At 44.5% G+C, this 15,834-nt stretch overlaps 1 protein-coding gene across 4 annotated transcripts in view; it reads left to right on the forward strand.

Moving 5' to 3' along the window:
• The window catches only part of EMCN (endomucin), a 75,940-nt gene that overhangs the window by 14,270 nt on the left and 45,836 nt on the right, over positions 1-15,834 (forward strand). The window contains exon 1 of one of the 4 annotated variants that reach the window (XM_072036989.1): positions 12,682-12,815. The exons of the other annotated variants lie outside the window; for them this stretch is intronic. The gene's annotated coding sequence lies outside the window, so the exon portion shown is untranslated. Of the gene's footprint in view, positions 1-12,681; positions 12,816-15,834 lie in introns of those variants that run through there. 4 annotated transcript variants of the gene reach the window in all.

The raw sequence follows: 15,834 nt of genomic DNA on the forward strand, positions 1-15,834 counted from the left end.
TTGCCGACAGTTGTCATGATGGGTGGTGACAGCAGAATTTCCATCTACTGTGTAGATACTCCAGTTATTTGAGTGTGACATGACCTTCAGATTAGATAATCACGGGCTGTTGTTTTTATCAGATATGCCAGGAAAAAAATTACTTCCTTCAAAAACAAATTAGAATGCATGATTTTCCCAGGGAAGCTGCATATTTTGTGTGTATAATAATAGGGAGATGTTTTTGTGACTAAAATTCTTCTTCTCTTATGTGTATGAAGGGAGTCGAGTAAAATATGGCCTTGACATTTCTTAATGATGCTCCGTACATGTGAAGCTGTACAAAACAGGGGTTCCTGGGATCCTGCAGCTTTAGATAATGTAGGCACAGGCTTGTACTTTATTTGCTTTTTAATCCGCCGGGCAATGTTATACAAGGAAAATATTTATTTCACAAAATAGTAAAAAGCTTGTCTTCATTCAGGGATTATTGCAATTCATTTGTATGCAAAGAAAATATCCCAGTAGTTACTGTCAGTGGTTTCGGAACAACAGCCCACTATTTGCTTGGGTTGTGTCTAAGCCTTCCCTCTTCTGTATTGCACATTTTGGTACATGGTTTGTCAAAAAAGAAAAAAAAAGAAGAGCTTAGCCAGTATTTCTGAACATTGTAGACCCTCACAGACTGTGTTCAAGCTGTGCCATGGTTTACTTTGGGGAGCATGTGCTAACTGCCAAATATCATATTGACATCAGGAAGTCAGCCTTCCGCTACTGGAAATGTGTGCTGCCAAGTGTAGCATTCCTCAGTAAATATGGAAGCAGGGAACATTGTTTATGGGCTGCGTCCTCACCCAGCCGAACCGCTGTACCCTGATGTCCAAAAGCAAAAAGGGAGTTTCAAGGTTAAAAGTGCACGAAACTGCTTTTCTCCTGGGTTGACTTGGGACCTGAATGGACTGCTCTTGAAGGCAGAGGGTAGGGGCTCTGTCCCGCTGTGGGATTTCTTCCAGGGATTTCTTACCTCGTTAGGAAGTGGGATGAAATTTAGCAGCCATCTCAGGGCGATGGACCTGGGTGGGAGACAACCTTCAGCCTCATCCTCACTCTGATTCCACCAATTTGAGGCAGGCCAGGCCTCACCACCTGAAAATCTTTGCTGCTGCAGTATTTGTGAAGGGCCACGTGGATGTTTATGAAAGGTGCTGATCTCATGGGAACGGGGACTGATGCCACAGCCTGCACACTGCTTACACAGCAGTTACAGCCGCCTTCCTGACTCGTCTCACTGTGAATATCCATGAAATAGCTGTACATTTTCACATATCTGTGTGTGTGTATGCAGCGTGGTGTGTTGTTAATATCAAACTAACATATATTTGACATAGCATATATCTTAAAATAGACACCACCTGAAACAGGCAGATGCTTAATTTAACCAGTGCTGGCTCATTTCTTGCCCTCGGAGGAACTCCCACTAGCTTTGCCTGAGTCAAGAAAGAGCAGAACAAAACCCAAAAAAAGGTTGTAGAAGGCAATATACCTCTGTAGTTACACAAATAACAGCTTTGCTGGACACTGCTCCCGTCTGAGACTACATATTCTAGGTTTATTCAGGCTTTGGTCCACATGACTCAGTCGCCAGCAACACTTCCATTTAAATACACAAGGAGGTCAGTATAGAGAAACGTGCCGACCCCACGTGGAGGGGTAATTACACCCAGGGGATGCTGTTTGATGCATGATTTGGTTCATTGGTCCCAAAGGACCCAACCCTAGCTGTGAGAGGCAAGGCGTCCCGTGTCAGCATCTGGTGGCAGAAAAGAGGCCGGGGTGGGCTCTGGGCACAGAGCAGAGCAATGTCAGAACCTCTCCAGCGACTGCCAGCAGCTCCCAGAGAGGGGAACTGGGCTGGTGCCACATTTCCTTGCTTTTCCTTCTGGGATGGGCACCCAGCACAGCTCAACCGATCTGAAAGAGGTGGGTTGCTATTTCAGCTCCTATCAGGCTCTGAACAATTGTTAACTAACATCATTTGTTTACACGAGGAGGTAGAGTGTCTCATTGTGGCTGCTGTGCTGTTTATGTCCTCTCTGGAGATGTTGCAGGCTGTTCTTCAAACAAAAGGCTTTGACCTTTTCTTACTGAGAGTCTCTGTGCAAAACAAGCTCTCGGACATTTACATCTTGTGCTCGTCCATGTTGCTCTTTTTCACGCCCTAATTTATGCTTTTGTAGAAAGCGTTTTTCATCATATGTTTATGTAATATGTTTATACAGACATTGCTTTTATACATTTAATGCATATGTAAGCTTATATCCATAAATGTGTAGAGCTGTTATAGCCCTGTTCCTCTTGGGAGCTATTATGGCTTGCATTTCAATAGACACTTAATACACTTTAAAGGTCCAATTAACCAGCTCTAGAAGTCCTGGCACTTTACAGCTGTTCTGCCACACTTTCTAGACAAAGCTCTGTGAGGTAGCTGTTACTGCGCTGTAGGATCTGGTAAGTGCAGCTGAGTGCAGGGGGAGCCGGGGAGGCTGCGTTTTGATCATTATATTTTAATAGTGTCTGCTTTTTCTATGGAACTCACGTACCCAGAGCCCCTTCTGCTATACATCATGTGCCGCCGTAGTCTGAGCTCGGGCTTAAAGTGCTTAAATCTCCAATCTGTGCTTAATGGCAGGATGAAGAACGATGTTTTTCTGTCTGTCCTCGGAAGAAAGAATATCAAAGGTATTACCTGCGGTGGCAGCATGCGTACTATAGACGCTTACTATCTTAGAAATTACTTGAGAGAATTATTAACTATGATTTATGTTTGTATGGCTGGAAAGAAAGAAAATCAATTAGCACCGGCCATTACATAGCCCTGAGCTAGTAATATATAGGCAACAGATCCTATCAGTTCTTTTGGGATTGCCAATTATCCAGCTTGGACGATACTAATGCTATTAATATTTGGGACACAATTCTGTTAGGAAAATTCCTTCAGGAGAAGTCTTGACATCTTTGATTTCAGAATGGAAGGGTTGCAACAAGAAAAGAAAAAGGGAAGAGTGAAGCTTAACTCCCATTTGAAATGAAAAATAACGCCTTTGAAACAGAAATGGCAGCATTTCAGTGCTGAAACATTTGCTTACTTAAAAATACATCAACATAACGTACACATGAACATAATAATGATGCATGTCATAAATGTGATACCCCATCCTGAACGACATGTAGTGAGGGAAGTCAGTGGAATTTGGAAGAGACAGAGTGTCATTGACTCAGGAGCCTCACAGCTAAGGATTGATAGTGTGGCTACTGGTACACTTCAGCAAGTTTTTGGGAGGATGGTATCAAGCAACTAACATACAGAAATGAGGAACCCTCCACTCTGATTAGAGGAACAAGTGGACATTTTTTTTCTCTATAAAATAGCTAAGTAAGGGAATTGGAGCAGACAGAAATCTTATTGAGTAATTTAATTCAGGTTGTGTCAGTCTGGAATAAGAATAATGTGCTCCTTCCTAGGAGCTAGGAGCTGCAACATACAAGGAGCCGCACAGTTACAGAGTGCTTTTGGGTCTGTATGTCCCCTTCAGGAGCTCCAGTGGCATCATCTTGATCCCTGCCACTCTGCTAGACCTGTGATGGACAGCAAGTCAGTTGTGAATCTCAACAGAGGCTCCTTCTTGTTGAGGCCGGAGCTGTGGCTACCCTTCACTTCCACAAGCACAAAAATAACTCTTGTACATAGCTAGTTCCGGTATTTCAGATAGTTATTTGGAGGAAAATATGTGGAAATAATACCTGACAGGGAGATGTGATCTGTAATCCACAGAATTACACAGGACCAGAGGCACCACTTACCTATTCTGGCTTGGCAGCTCCTATTTTGCTCACAATATTGCTCCAGTGGCCTCTGTTTGCAAAACATTGTCTCAGGCGTGTTTGCTTTCTTTTTTTTTTTTTTTTTCCTTTGCTGTTTGGTTGCTCTGCCTAAAGAACCTTGAAGAGCTGCAGGGAGGAATATCATTTTATCGGTTTTGTTTTGAAAGCTTTGGGAGAAAAAGCTGGGAGGAGTCCTGCCAGGCTGCAGGAATTCAAGGCTGACAAGCAGAGGAGCCAGGGAGGAAGGCTCACAGTCACGGATCAGTGTCCAGTTCACATTGCTGGGATCTCAATGGAAATGTTTTTCCTGATTCTGCTGGGAACTGAACCATGTGCACATGGGAGACGACTGAAATTATATATACAGAGCTTTGGATACAGGGCAACGTCTGGACACGAAGAGGTGATTGATCCTGTTCAAGAAAAGGCAAATGTAATAGGGCAGATAGATCATTCTTGCAATGCAAGTAGAAGATCTAGGAAGTTAAAGGTAAATCTAGGTTCTATTAAATTCAATAGCTGTTTTGCCATGTCTCTCAACAGGGCAAGTGTTAGACACACAAGAGCCCAGACTTACCCCTTTCAACAGCATGGAGAAAATTCCAGTTGACTTTCCATACAGAGGAATTATGCCTCTTACTCTGTAGCACAGAAATAAAGTCTAGTCCATTTGTTTTGTGCAGAAACTTCTAAAATAAAAGAGCCAAGGCATAAAAGGAACGAGTTGAAAAGGCAGTCCACTGAAACTGTGGAGCTACTTTTAGTGTTTGTATGTTAAAACTTTCTCTCGTTTCAAATAGTCTCCCTGGGCTTATGTGTGCTGTTTGAAGATAAAAAGAAGACTACGGGTGGCATTTTCAGTGGGGACTTACCCTCGCTCCTCCTCAAGTCAGCTGGATTTTCCCACTGACAGGTCAAGACATCGCTGTATAGAGACAGCATAATCTAAACCAAAGCCCACTTAAAGCCCCCAGCCCAGTGGGAGCCCTTCTCCAGTGTCAATTTAGGCAAGAAGTTTAAAGAAGGTCACCGTTTCTGCAATGTTCTGTGTCTGACTGTACCGATTCTTCCAATTTCTGATGTTATTCTGATCAGTAATAAAACCATATTGGTAGTTAAAGCTTTGTGCACAAGGAGCTCGAAAAAGTTAGTCCAGCCACCTCCAGGTGTTTCTAACCTTGTTAAAATGATCCCACAAATAGTTAAGGACTTCCAAAGACACGGGCCAAAAGGCAGCTCAGTTCCAGCCTGCAGGTGACTTGAGGGCAGAAGCACACAGCTGGGCTGTGCAGAAACCTTCCAGATGGGACATGAGGATCCTGCTGTGGTTCAAGGTCGTGCAATGCATTCCTAACCTTGCCTGATTTTTCTTAAGCAGGTATTGGAGGTCTAGTTGAAGAAATCAGCTGGAGACCCATTCAGGATAGTTTCTAATGTGTTTCATTTATAGTCTTGTAAACATCACAAACTCATTTAAGCCACGTACCTGTGCAAGTTCCCCTAGATTGATTTACTGAAAGGGAGAAAGAGAAAGAAAGAAAGAAAAACAGAGAGAGAGAGAGGGAAGGAAGAAAGGACAGAAGGAAGGAAATGAAAGGGGAAAAAAAAAAAAAAAGAGAAAAAAAAGAAAGGATAAAGGGAGGAATCAGATTTCCAGAGCTGCTTGGAAGATTAGCTCACACAGTTACATCCTAACAGGTACCTCAGATCGAACTGGAATAGGGGAAACCTCTTGGGAAGCCAGGGCTCAGTGGGAGGCTGTTACTGGCTTGATCTGCACTAGTGCAGCTCAGAGACACCTCGGAGAAATCCTGTGTGACAGCTCAGAGAATAGAATAGCTTCAGATGTATTTTAAACTTATGTTTTCTTATTCTGCAACTTGCTTTCGTAGTGGGGTTTCTGAGCTGGTCATCAATCACCTTGTTTCTCAGAAGCATGATACAGAGACATCTGCCAGGCCGTGAAAGCACGAGAAGGCTGGCAACCATGCGACTGCAGCGTGCCTGTCCGTGGCAGAGGAAGGCAGAGTACCATTTAAAATGAGAGGTATTCCTTCTGGGGAGCCCTACAGCTCACCAGGAGCCAAGGGGTGTCTGGAGGATGGTGCTGGTGTCACCACTTACGGCTGGTATTGGGCATTACAGGGCTGCAGCACTCTGCACGCTGGCGTGCTGGCTCGTCCCGTCAAGCTCTAGCTGGGGATGGGAGGAAGGAAGTCAATGAATCACTAGGAATCAGTGCACAGCCCTTCCTGCTTTCTTTTAAGAGGTTTCGTTAAGCCTCTGAGTTATGTAGGAGCTAAAAACACACGTAAGGCTCTGGTAATTACTGTGGGGCTCTGCTCGAAGCCCATCATAGGTAGGCTGTTCTCACAGCTCTTGTAAGGTTTGCTTGTATAATTTCCTCTGCTGCCGTATCAAACTGGTCGTTAATCTCCACCACATCAGCCACGTTATCTAAGGAGAAGCTCACCCTGTGTCTCAGCTACTGCAGGTATCTCCCACCAAGTAGTTGTCGCCAGTTTGAATTCATGGCCTGAGACCTGTGTACGTGGCAATACACCAGCTCCAAGGGGAAGCCCTTGAAAAGCGATCTGCAAAGCTTCTCAGCTTTGCACTCGGGCACTTTTATTTAAGGGATAGTTAAAGGTTTACACTCACAACACATGCCTTTTCTTCTTTGCTTTCTGACGACAAAAGCATTTTCCCCCTTTCTCTTCTCACTGCATAAGGTGGCTGTTGTTGGCTCAGGCTTCTTCCTCGTGCTGTTTCAGTGTCCCTTCGGACCAGGTCCTTACAAGCAGCCAACACCGCTGTCCCACAGTTGCAATCCCACAGAGGGTGCCTTACATGGATTCCTTTAGAAATACATTAAATTCAGTTAAGGATTTCAGAAAGATCCTTACTCTTTGTCAAATTATTCAAATAGAGTCACTAGAATAAATCTGGACAGAAAAAAAATACATAGTCTGTTCGCTCTGAGGACTCCAGAGACAAAAGCTGCTCTGTCTGTAAGGAATGAATTAAGACAAATCAGTGCAAGGTGTTTTGAGAACAACCCAAAAGGACATAAAAAGGCTGTCCTAATTAAAATAAAAATCAGCTTCTAAAGGGGGTTAGTAAAGTGGTTACAGCTTTCGTGTATAGGCGAGGCTTGAGAAAATAAGAGCGTAATTACATTTTATTTGAAAAGAGGATTTTCTAGGAATAGAGTTACACATTTGTTTTTGATTTGTGCTTCTGGTTTGGCTTTGGCTTCTGCTAAAGATTTAGCCTAGGTTTTGGTTTCAAGTGCAGCCATACCCTGGAGTGATCCTTTCTGTGCTCTGGAGGGCTTTCACAAGGCAAACAAAGCCTCTCTAGAACCCATTCAAACAGCTTGGTTTTTATTTTATCTCCCAGTTCCCTACGGGGCGTCCTGTTACCAGTCAGAGAGCAGAGAGGAGCCCAGGAGTCCGCTTCTCCATCAGCTGAGGGCAGGTAGCACGGGGAGGTGGGAAAAATGCCAGGGCATGGGGTGGTGAAAGCTTCATGAGAGCCTGCAGAGCCTCACGGGAGGCTGAGAAGGCAGATAGGGCAAGTGGCTGCTGGACAGATAAGGAGAAGGAAGGAAGGAAGGAAGCAACAGGGGAAATGCAGCAAGACCTGAGAAGGCTTTCTGGTGGGAGGGAGGGAAGCAGGGCTGCAGCCCTGAGCGGTTCTGGTGCACCACAGGACCTCGCCACGGGCCCCACCATCCTCCCCTCCTTCAGCCACAGAGCAAAGCCAGCCGTGGTGGGATCAGGGAGGTCTCCTGACACTGGAGGTGGAAAATTAGGCCCTTTCTGAGCTTCGTGTTTGACCTGGAAGTAAAACTCAAATTGCAAGTTAAGATCCAGGTGCCCTTATTTGTCCTTAGCTGAGGATGCAAGGCCCAGATTTCAGACTTGAGAGACTAAATTTAGGTTCCTAAACCCCACGTTTAGGTGCTGAAATAAGCTGCTTTCCCAGAACTTGCTGGGTGATTACCAGTAGCAAAGATCAAGCTACTAATCTTGGTGGCTGAACAGGATTTAGGAGCCTAACATTAGACACCTGCTTTTGAGGCACACTGACATCGAGTTTTAGCCCTTTCCAGATTTATGTATTTCTATTTCCGTGGAGGTTTTTCCAAGTGCAGGCACTGGACTCCAAGCTTTTTTTGATGTCCTGTGTTATGAGAAACTGCTTGCAGAAGTTTGCCCTTGCCCATTCACAGCCTGAGCTGCAGAGGATGTTACAGGATTTGGGACGTATGAGCTGGGGGCTGTCAGCAGATCTCCCTGCTTCCAAGGAAATGCATTTGGCAAAAAAAAAAGGTGACAACTGCATTAAGCTGAGGGAGGCCTTTACCTGGGAAATATCTCCAGCTTTTCCACATCTGAAGTAATTTTCCACAGTAACCAGAGAAGGAAAGTCAATCAGCTACAGAAGTGTGAGCACTATCTTCATTTTTCTCTCCCAGCCAATTATTTCTCTTGTCGTTTTTATGGTCTCCAGGAGAAAAATTTGGCCAGTAAGACCTTAGTTGTGTAGGTTTGCCAGGTAGTCATACAGTCAGAGCCCACTCCAGCTGAGCATATACTGAATTGCTTGCTGGAAAAAAAAAGAGGAAAAACAGACATGTTAACAGAGCAGGTACAAAAGGGAGAAATGAAATTTGATTGTATGAAGATGCAACAGTGGGGGGGGAGGAATAAACAGACATGGTGCTCTTTGCAGGGAAATGGAAGACACATCAGAAGTGTTGAGACCTGCGTAACAAAATGTTAAATGGCTTGCAGCAGTGAGAGCAAGACAAAATAAGCATTCAGCTGAGTTCTTAGCTCCGTGGCGTTACAGGAGGGGCAAAGAGCAGGGAGAACAGTCCAGGCTAGTGCGAGTGTCTTCTCTGTTAATGACTGTGACAAGTCCATTTGCAACAGGGTCCTCTTTTATTACTCAATCAGATGTGCATTAGTTAGGTCCTATGTTGTAAGCGACCGCTGATTCCTCTATGAGGAGCAGCTGGAACACAGAAAATCACATCCACCCTACCTGTTAAAGCAAATCCTTCCCAACCTGCCACCTACTACTGCCTGTACTGACTCACAGAGAGAGTCACAGGCCAGTGGCTCAGCAAGTTCACACCTAATTCAGTCCCAGATCTGATGTGACAGAAGCTTCCTGTTGGTGGTGGTATTGTTTCCAACTGCGAGTTCCGTTCTGTCCCACAAATTGGGCTAAAGCCCAACGAAAATAAAGATAACCCCAATTCCCTGCGGTTTCCGCTCTGAGCGAGGCCAGCATAGTGATAGGCAGTGGGAATGCAATATGGGGCCAGAGAGGGCTGCAGGAGCTTCACAGAACATAGAAATACTGGGCTCCTACTCACACGGGCATGATTCTATAAATATTTCCATCTATAACTTTGTATGTCGAAAGTCCAGCTGAAATTAGGAAGAATAACCTTTATGCACTCAAGGGACAGATCTGTTAAGCTGTTGCCGAAAGAGGGGTGGAATAGGTAGGAGCAGATTTTTCCAAAGTAATCTTCTCTGATGCTGCTCACTGAAATTGGTGGAGGGTTTTGTTGTTGCTGTTGTTTTTAATTGACCGCACTGGGAGCAGAGCTAGGCCAGTCTGGAAGGGTCTGGATCTGCCCTGTAGGCTTGACACGAGAGCAGATCCGGCCTCACAGAACAACAGAAAACTTTATTTTCTGTTCAATTCCTTAGCAAGTCCTGCTATTTACTCTCCAAAACATACACTGAAAGAATATATATGGGCAGCTCCGAAGATGATCAAAAAATCCTCCATCAAATAAATCTTCTAACAAAAAGTAGCAAAACTCACAAACCAGTCAGCTTGACAAATAGCCTTCCATCAGCCCTACTGTGACTCAGTGCTTGAAAGATTTTGGGGGAGAAAAATCCATTCTAGGAGAGAACATCAGATGAAAAATACGGCCTGAGCGAAGTGTATTTCCAACACACTTGCAAATGTTGTTGGGAGCCAGCAATCCACCCTGGATAAAGACACCTCCCAGCCATTGTTATTCTTGAAGGATTTTGTGGCTCTTCCTGTTGTTTTGCAGCAGGTGGCTTCGTGACTCAGCCCAGGGCCTCCCGGCCAAACAGCGGGATCACGGGGAAACGAAAGTCTTTCTAACACCAACCTACAACCAAAGGGCTGAAGTGACTCCCCACACACCCCAAAAGTGAGGGGTGGCAGCCATAAAGGAGCTTGGTCACAAGGAGGAGGCCACGAAGGAGGGGCTGGCCGTGGATCGTCAGCCAGGTACCGCTCCCCTCGCCCCTGGCTGGTTGGGAATCTGCTGGAGCAGCGCTACCGCCTGGCTATTACTTCCTGAAGCACTTGCACCTTTTCCGATGCTTTCTGCTTTCGAGTACCGACCTGATCCAAGCGGCCTTGGGAACGCGGCAGACCCAATTCATGTTGGTGCTTCCCAGCAGCGATGAGCTGTGTCGAAGCAGTCTCTTCTTGCACAGCTCTGTTGCGCAGTGCAGATCACAACAAAGGGTTATACCAATTAATTAAAAAAAAATACGTATTTCTTTAAGTTTCTCTGTAAAACTGAACTTTCTGTTGGTGCGGCGTTACTGCCACTGCCCCACCTGCAAAGGAGCAGTTTTGTTCTCTCATTGAATCAACTGCAGTAAATGCAATGATACAGCACCCTACGTCACAGCTTTTGGCTGTAAATGTGTTAAAGCACGGGTTTGATCGGTTTTATTTGAGGAGCTGCCACCTCAGCTAGCTCTGTGACTCTGCATGGGATGCTGTGACCCTCAGGGACTGGCCCCGGCCATGGGCAACACCCACAGGCTGAGCAGGGCTCTGCGAAGGGCTCCCCGTGTCCGTGGGGGATGACAAAAGCTAATTAACACCTGGGTTAATCAAAAATTTGGGTTAGTATAAGCAGGGATGGATGTGAATCGGTATATTCCTGATGACGAACTGCCCAGAAATACAACAACTCAGCAAAACCATGCATGTGTGAGAAAAATCCGTGAGATTTCCAGTTACCTGTAGGTAAGCTGCAATCCCTGCTTTTAGCAGGCACCCAAGATGCTTCTGTTTGCAGTCGGCCTGTTGCTGCCTAACTGCGACATGCCAAGGAAAGAATTGAATCCCCCCTGTATTTCTGAACAAGTCGGCGAGTGGAAATGCAGAGAACAGGAAAATGTGTATGGTATCTGCAGAGGGGCAGATAGGCGGTCTGCGAGGAAGCCGAAATACTGGGGGTATGTTTTGGCACACCACCCAGGGATTTTTACCCCCTTCTCTTTGCCGGTGCAGTTTCCTTATTATCAGATCGGACCTCCGACCGGACACGCATTGTATTGTGCATGTGTCAAAAAATGCCTGCCAGCAAGGCTCGCCCCGATGGCGACAACAGGATGTCTGAAATACAGCAAAGGAATGAGAGCCGGGGGAGCCAGGCGCTGCGGAGCAGCAGCACCAGCCCTTCTGCATGCCGCCCCGAAGCCACAGAGAGCTCAAGCTCGTGGATGCTGAGGGTTGGGGTGGACGAGGTGGCAGATGACTGCAAAAGGAGCATGAGGAAAGGTGGCAAGCAGAGAGATGCTGCCTTAAGATCTTGGTGCTGCGCAGCAAAGCATCTCCTATGAGTTTTCTTGGAGTGTAACTTGGCCTCGGGTCTGTAATAGGTGAATTCTGGCTCCTTGCTGTCAGGAAGCTCCTGCACACTCCCTCTCTGCCCCACATCAAATCCTGCAGGGCTGCCAAAGCCCCTGTAGCGTGCCCTTTCTCCAGCCCCAGTCCTGACCTCAGGAGGTCCCCGGGTGCTGCGAGCAGCGGCTCAAGATGCTCAGGTCTCACAGCACTTATGGACAGGAGCAGAACTGGGAGGTGAGGAACCTGGACACATTTTTTACCCAGTGTCTCCTTTTACGAGTGGATGAAAACATGGATTTGTAGCAGATGCCTGGATACTGGCGTAGCCACAGTGTTGGCTGCTGCGAAAGCCATAATACTGTGTTGTGTTTAGGTACAACGGGCTCTTTATAATCAGATATTTTATAATGCTCTAAGATGTGTTCTTTTTCTGGCACTCGTGGTCCGAAAACAAAGCTGAGGCAGTTAAACCTATAGCTTACACCGACCAACATGCAGAGTATCCCCTCGTGGGACTGACGAGAAACCCAATGCATTTTTCCACTGCTTGTGCAGAGGAAGACAAATGGAAAAAGGGAAGCCGCAGAAACTCAGCTCGGCAGAAGGTTCATGTCCTTCAGCATCATGCCCAGGAAGGCTGACGAGTGCAGCTGGAACAGAAGGTACTGCTCGCTTCTCAGCACTGAGGACCACCGCAGCCTCATTCTGCTGAGGATTTTCTAACCGGGCCCAAGCAGGATGAGCTCATGGCAGTTTACCGCAGTGAAGGCGAGGTATGCATCTGGAGAGATAGCGGCTGGATTTATTCAGGCTCTTGGAAAATTAAGGCATGGTTCAAAAGCATATTTCTGTTTTGTTTCCTCTGAGACAGCCAACAGTGTAATCACTCCATGCGTTTCAAATAACATGAGAACCTGAGACTGACTCACTGTTTCCCATTTCACTAGCTTGGGACAGGATGCAAAGCTTATAAACATATTCCGTGTGAGTCTTTACATGACATGAAGTTCCTTGCTCAAGTTTGCAAGCCCACATTTATTTTTTTTTATCCCTAGAATGACTGTTTGTGGTCTGTGCTCCAGCTCTCCTCCAGCCCATACGTAAGGACTTGGGGCAGCAGTACGTTTCCCCCCCCTAACTTTCTTCTCTCTATTTCTACAGTTATGCCTAAGCTCCTCTCTGACCCACAAGATGGAAATACCTGTACCCCAGTAACTCACAAAAAGAGAAGGAATGGACCTAGAACTAAATCATCAGAAGGACCCTTGTTGTTAAGGAGCACACTGCATCTCCAGGTAGGGACCTCACAAAGTTAAGGGACAACCACAGCCAAAGGAAACAGCCAAGTACAGCATTCAGGCACGCTGGTGGGATCTTAGTAACTCCTGAAGCCAGTGAACCTGGTCAACAGGTGTAGGGTAAATTCCAGCCCTATCAAAATTGCATTGTCTGCTGGCTTAGGAAAATAAGGACTGGGCACAAAAATTGGACTGTTTCCAGTGATACTCAGTCATGAGATTGTGAAATAAACACGGCTCAGGATGAAAGTACGGTTTTCAGGGACACGATGGTGAACAGTGTAGGTGCAGAGCCTTCTTTCTATCTCAGGCTTGTCTGGCAGCAGCAACGGGAGTGCAGAGTAAGAGAGAGATGCACAGAGGTAGCTCAGGAGCACAGATCTGCTGTGCCCACTGACAGTGACGTGTATCCACATCACACATCCAGCATCCTTTGAAATCTGGCACTCAAACAGAGTGGCAACTGCATTCGTTCAAATGTGTTCCTGACCTGAATCAACTGCAAGTGAATAAACATTGAGCTGTTCCTTCAAGCACATTTTCACTCCCTGTAGTACATCAGTAGAGTTCCAGGTATGAAAGAAGAGAAAAAACATGCTCAGCAGTAACAGATATCCTTACAGAGGCTGTTGGTATTGGAAAAAAAAATTCACACACACAAAAACAAACAAAATTCATCCCGCAATACTCAAGTGTGATAGTTAGTAATTATATTAGCTCTGGTCTTGAACATATCTTCTGTGGAAAGAGTACTGAAGGCTAAATGTGTTTTGGTCTTTAGTGCCTACATAAAGGGATCCAAGCACTTAGAGATTTAGTGGAATTTTTGACATTATTGGCTGGCTCTGAATCAAATCAATGACATTTAAACATTTCTGTGCTACAAAGGAAAGGTGGCTATCTTGGTTCTTTAATACTTAAATATATTTGCAAGCCTGATCTTTAATACTTGGCAGTTGGGCACTGACATTTCTATTCACTGGTATGTTCCAGTGCTTTCATAAAAGATTCAGAGCAAAATATCTACATTTTAAAATGTCCCCTGGCATGAATTTTCTGAGTAACTTCTATATATGACCATCAAAATATCTTGGTTTAGTACAGCTATATTCAAGATCTTTAAAGTTCTACTCTATATTCAAATATTAATACATGTAATAGACTAAAACAAGTACTGTCCAAAATGATTTTTAAAAGAATGGAAGCTAAGTAATGTATTGAATGGAACTAAATAATGTATTTCTATACTGTTTACAACGGCATTTTTCAGTGTAAATTAATCCTGCTTATGGAAGTATAAACAAATAAAAAGGTAAGTTAATAGGTAAGTCATAGGTAATTTCTGATAAAATATCATTTTAAACATATTTGCTGACATGTAGCAAAGCAAAAAAAAAATGTGATTATCTTACTTTTTTCAGTGGAAGGAATAATAAGCATCAGTGAGAAAGGCTGGCAAATTTGGTCACTGTGTTTGTTTCTTCACTTTAGAAAATCATTGAAGGCTGTGTATCTTTTTATTTTTGCTTGCGTAAAAACTTTGACAAATTTACTCTTCGTACCCACATTGGAAATTGCTCATAGCCCAGAGCAATGCAGCATGGCTGTCCATATTATTTCCTGTTCTACGCAGCCGTGCTTGGAGAATATTGAACAATATGTAAAACTTTTACATTCTCTAAATCTGAAGGGGATTATTTGAACCTCGTAGGAGAACTGTGCAGAAGAAGGCAATGTTTTGCTCCAAGCAATGTGAACTAAGAAAGAATATATAAATACAGCCTGAGACCAATAAATCTCTAACTGCAAATCCACTGTGGCAGTAAATGGTTTCCCTTTAATAATGAAATACCACACTGGCAGAAATAAATATATAACGTAGGCTACCCAACCATTACTGGACTACAAAATAAAGAGACTTTAAAACAGAGACTCCTTTCATTCTCTAGAGTACTCTGTGGTCATGTTTCAAGTTTTCTTCTGCAACTATGAGGGCTAAAATCTTACTTGAAAAAGTGTGGAAACTGAGATTGTCACACAGACACTTGTACTGAGGCTCTAAGTGAAACTCCAGATAGTCCAAAACTGGCAGTAATACCACAGTTGGCAGCATTACCGATGACCAAATTTCTCTTTATAAAACAAAGCACACATTGGCACTGAACCTAAATTTCTCAGTTTGAGCAAAGAAAGAAAAACATTTATTCAATCAAGGAAAACTTATTTGCTGTTAGGGAGGAAAAGAGAAGTTTTTTTCACTGTACACAAAGAGGAATAATTTTTTTGCTACAAAGATCTCTGGAAGATTTTTAAAACCTTTGAAAAAATAAAAACTGTTCCTTTTTCAAGAAAAAAAATATGTTTCCATTGACAAGTGTAGTGAGAATCTCTCTTCTATACCCCAGATACTTCAAGACAGAAGCTGCAACTCAGCTTGGCCAGAGTTTTTCTTTTGGTGATTTCTTTCATCTGCTCCCTTTCTATTCCTATTATTATTCCTTCCTGTTTGTGCCGATGCTCGTCCTACCAAGTCTGATGTTGCAAATGCTGTCTGCCTTTGCTGTTGATGTCATGGGGTCTCTTAGGGGGCCACACAGTGCTCTTGAAGCTGCCTTAGGATCCTCTGAGATCCAATTCAGGTTTCTTGACTCAGCGGCAGACAGCTGTGGTCCTTTCTCTCCCATTCCCTTGCATGAGTTTAGGGATCTTGCTCCACTCTGATACGTGCAGTATCTACTGCAGAGCTGCAACACTTTTTGCCCTCATTTTGTTGCAGGTAACCACCACCATCAGCATCAGCTTTGAGGACTCCTTCGGATACCGCTACTCAGCATGAACACCACTGAAGCAAATCAACACTCAGTTTCTTTGTTCTCAAAAAACAGGGGAGGCATCCTGTCCTCAAGGCTCTTAGATTTTGCTAAGGAAGTTTCATTACAGCCACTAAAATTCCTTTCTGTATCATTCTTTAGAACGAACATTTCAGGTTTTATTTTGGCAGCGCAGTAAGTCGAAG

This window comes from Anas platyrhynchos, chromosome 4, assembly GCF_047663525.1.
Source record: "Anas platyrhynchos isolate ZD024472 breed Pekin duck chromosome 4, IASCAAS_PekinDuck_T2T, whole genome shotgun sequence".
In the NCBI taxonomy this organism is placed as follows: domain Eukaryota; kingdom Metazoa; phylum Chordata; class Aves; order Anseriformes; family Anatidae; genus Anas; species Anas platyrhynchos.